The following is a 4,941-nucleotide window of genomic DNA, read 5'->3' on the forward strand; positions in this document are numbered from 1 at the left end:
TCAGTTTTCTTTGAAATAATATGAATATCATTATAAAAATATGAATAACATTCCACCCATGAGGCCAAAAGGGGCACTTTTGGTCATTGACTGCAGGAAAGGGCTACGAGTCTATTGATTCACCTGTGCGTCAATCTAAGTAAAATAATTTTCAAAATCCCCATCTAAATCCATCAGTTTAAGCTAGATATATCTGTTTTGCATGGGCTGTGTCTCAATCCACCACATCAGCAAATGGCAGCCTTCTGTATCTGTGGTGGAAGGTGGCTGAGCCGTTGCTTGTCAGACCATGAAAATCGGTCTTCTCACAAAAAAACATCTGTAGAGTCAGAACGGTTTGGCCTACAAACTAATATGATGCTGTTCTCCGTTTGGTCTACGACCCTCATAAATGTCACAGGACTCGTATGAAGGTAACAACGTGCAGGTTAAAATTCATGGAAATATGGAGTTAGTTTTGTGCCAACCGAAAAAAGGTTAAATATGTGTCCAAAAAACTAAGATATTTCTTGAGCTTTCTTATATCTCCTAGATATAGGACAGACACTTCAAAACCTTATTCCTTATGATAATTTTTTTACTGTCTGTTTTTTCCATTTATGAACATGTTATTCAATGCATTTCCGTGGGCTATAGTGAAACTCTGGGGGCAGTATTTCATTTTTGGATGAAAAACATTCCCGTTTTAAACAAGATATTTTGTCACGAAAAGATGCTCGACAATGCATATAATTGACAGCTTTGGAAAGAAAACACTCTGGCATTTCCAAAACTGCAAAGATATTGTCTGTGAGTGCCACAGAACTAATGCTACAGGCGAAACCAAGATGAAATTTCATACAGGAACTGAGCCAGATTTTTGAGGCGCTGTGTACCAATGTCTCCTTATATGGCTGTGAATGCGCAAGGAGAGAGCCTACACTTTCTGTCGTTTCCCCAAGGTGTTTGCAGCATTGTGACGTATTTGTAGGCATATCATTGGAAAATTTACCATAAGAGACTACATTTACCAGGTGTCCGCTGGGTGTCCTCCGTCGAAACTATTGCGCAATCTCCAGGTGCGCGCATTTTTCCATTTTGAAGAGAGGAGAAACCAAACTGCCAGGAGTGACTTATCATCGAATAGATGTAAAAAAACACCTTGAGGATTGATTCTAAACAACGTTTGCCATGTTTCTGTCGATATTATGGAGTTAATTTGGAAAAAAGTTTACATTGTTATTACTGAATTTTCGGGTTTTTTTCTCAGCCAAACGTGACGAACAAAACGGACCGATTTCTCCTACACAAATAATATTTTTGGAAAAACTGAACATTTGCCATCTAACTGAGAGTCTCCTCATTGAAAACATCCGAAGTTCTTCAAAGGTAAATTATTTTATTTGAATGCTTTTCTTGTTTTTGTGAAAATGTTGCACGCTGAATGCTACGCTAAATGCTACGCTAGGTATCAAAACTCTTACACAAATGCTTGTTTTGCTATTGTTGAAAAGCATATTTTGAAAATCTGAGATGACAGTGTTGTTAACAAAAGGCTAAGCTTGAGAGCTAGCATATTTATTTCATTTCATTTGCGATTTTCATGAATAGTTAACGTTGCGTTATGGTAATGAGCTTGAGGCTATAAATAGGATCCCGGATCCGGGTTTGCTCGTCGCAACTGGTTTAAAGGCCAAATTCCTTTTTTTTTTTTTTTTACCTACAGGTAAAAATTCAAAACATGACCTAGAAACAAGGCCAATGATAAATGGTGTGCTTTGCAGTTAATTTTGGTATGTTCATTTTCACATATATATTTACATTTTGTTAATTTAGCAGACACTCTTCTTACAGTCAGTGAATTCAACTAAGGTAGATAAACAACACATATCACAGTCATGGCAAGTAAAACGTTTCTATAACCATTACTGAGAATGTTGTTGCTGTTCATGTTGGCTACTTGCAAATATATTTCTATATTTCAAAATTAAACACATTTCAAAATATAAGTATTTTTTTGTTTATTTTGATACATTTATCTTTATGGTATTTTGTAGTTGTATTTTGTCATTTCTTCCCATCCCTGTCCAGATCCTGTTTCAACCCTAACCCTAGATGACCAATAGAGGACCAGAGGTCAGAGTTGATCTAACAACTCCAGTGCCTTGTATCCTCCAACCTCCATTAGCCAGACCAACACAAGAGGATGGGTTGATGTTGGTACTGGTTAACATAGCCTGAAGGTGAGTGATGAGTGGGAGGCAGAGAAAGGGCAGTGATGTAGGGTCTTCTCCTGTACACCATCCCTCCCCGGTCCTCTCTAATGACAGAGAGAGGAATGAAAGAGGGAGGGATCCAAACAATGTTAGAACACCATGAGGCTCCATCCATGCTCACATCTTTAAAAATAAATATAGTACCAGTCTCAAATTACATGCTAAAATCAATTCTAGAATGTTTTACTTTTATATTTATTTTATTAGGGACTCATTTGAGCACCTCCAGTTTAAAGTTGTTGGTTGTTGCGAGGCTGTAAGGTATTGATGGAGACATCCATTTGTGTTTTATTTAATCTACTTAACCACCTGACAGGGGTTGTAAATGCTAAAGCACACTATGAGGAGTGGGGATATTGATGACTTGGCCGTAAAACTTACAAAAAAATTGCTGATGGCACGAAAATGTGGATGGAGACATGCATAAATCTAAATCTAATGGTATAAAAAGGGACTCCAGCATGCCCAAATAAAGGAAACAGGGTCTTACTGAATCATAGACGCCTGTATACACTCAAGTTGCCAAATGATATATAACACATTTGACACAATTGTTGTGAAACCACTTATATTTTTGTGATGCTACAGAGAGTTTGTCTGCACAAAAATGTTTAAACAACCATTATCCGGTGTCTATACAGGTAATTACTTTTTGCATAGAAAAACTCTGTTGGCCTCCCGGGTGGCGCAGTGGACACTAGAGGGCACTGCATCGCAGCGTGCCACCAGAGACACTAGCTGTGCCACCAGAGACTCTGGGTTCGCGCCCAGGCTCTGTCGCAGCCCGCCGTGACCGGGAGGTCCATGGGGCGACTCACAATTGGCCTAGCGTCCCCTGGGTTCATGGAGGGTTTGGCCGGTAGGGATATCCTTGTCTCATCGCGCACCAGCGACTCCTGTAGCGGGTCTGGCCCAGTGCGCGCTAACCAAGGTAGCCAAGTGCACGGTGTTTCCTCCGACACATTGGTGCGGCTGGCTTCCGGGTTGGAGGCGCGCTGTGTTAAGAAACAGTGCTGCTTGGTTGGGTTGTGTTTCGGAGGACGCATGACTTTCGACCTTCGTCTCTCCCGAGCCCGTACGGGAGTTGTTGCAATGAGACAAGATAGTAATTACTAACAATTGGATACCACAAAATTGGGGAGAAAAGGGGGTCATAAATAAATACAAATAAAACTCTGTTGTATCAGAACCGTTCTGCCAAATGCGTAGTTATCACGACTCAGGATATGGTCCAGATGCAGACACGGGAGGCAGATAGTACAGTTCTCACATGATTTATTGGAAACAAGGGGCAGGCAAAGAGCAGGTCGAGGGCAGGCAGAGGTTCATGATCAGGTCTGTCAGGCAGGTACAGAATGGCAGGCAGGTTTTGGGTCATGGCAGGCAGAGGTTTGCCATCAGGTCAGAGTCAGGCAGGTACAGGATGGCAGGCAGGTTCGGGGTCAGGGCAGGCAGAATGATCAGAACCGGGAAAAAATAGGAAACAGAACTAGAGAAACAGGAAGGCGGGACAGAACGCTGGTAAGACCTGACAAGACAAGACGAACTGGAAAACAGATAAACAAAGAACACAGGTATAAATACACAGGGGATAATGGGGAAGATGGGCGACACCTGGAAGGGGTTGGAGACAAGCACAAAGACAGGTGAAAAAGATCAGGGTGTGACAGTAGTACTGGACATTGTACAACTAATCTGCATGTGTACAGTGTTTTTCATAAGTACAAGGAGTAGCCAGCCAAATAGAAAAAGTTGCCAGCTAGGGAGCTCAGGGCTGGGGGAACATGCCCCTGGGGAAAGAAATTGCAGAAAAATCTCTACTTTTCTGGCCTCTGGTACATTCTAATGCCTTGAATCCATCTGAAATACACAGACAAATTATTGTGTACTTTAAAGGGTGACTGCACTTTCTGATTTGGCCTCGTTTTAGATTTGGTTAATTAAGAAATGCTAGCGGCCATTACTAAATTAAAACGCGAGTTGGTTTCGGGGTGTGGTTTGATGTGCTTGTTTTGTGTGTGTGTGTTCTTTTCACTATACTGCCCCCCCCCCCTACCCTTCCATCCCTACCCTAATTTGAGTAAACAAACGGACAACAATACTTCTACTGTTATTTACGGCAATTTCACTCACATCTATGGTACCTGTAGTCAAATAATTATATATAGAGTATATTCCTCATTTTCTTTTTTTTCAAGTGCTGGATTTTCACCCACAGTGGCCAATACACTATTCATTCTGATCTTAACTCCAATCTTCCGTTGTCCACAGATTTAAAAACATACAGAAATTCCAGTGTTTCTATGTCAAACGGTTTTGTTATATTCCAGTCTTCTGTAAAGTTGAAGACGGAAGTTTACATACACTTAGGTTGGAGTAATTAAAACTTGTTTTTCAACCACTCCACAAATGTCTTGTTAACAAACTATAGTTTTGGCAAGTCGGTTAGGACATCTACGTTGTGCATGACACAAGTAATTTTTCCAACAATTGTTTGCAGATAGATTATTTCACTTATAATTCACTGTATCACAATTCCAGTGGGTCTGAAGTTGACATATACTAAGTTGATTGTGCCTTTAAACAGCTTGGAAAATATGTCATGGCTGTAGAAACTTCTGATAGGCTAATTGACATCATTTGAGTCAATTGGAGGTGTACCTGTATTTCAAGGCCTACTTTCAAA

This window comes from Oncorhynchus mykiss, chromosome 3, assembly GCF_057628025.1.
Source record: "Oncorhynchus mykiss isolate SJ-2025 chromosome 3, ASM5762802v1, whole genome shotgun sequence".
NCBI lineage: Eukaryota > Metazoa > Chordata > Actinopteri > Salmoniformes > Salmonidae > Oncorhynchus > Oncorhynchus mykiss.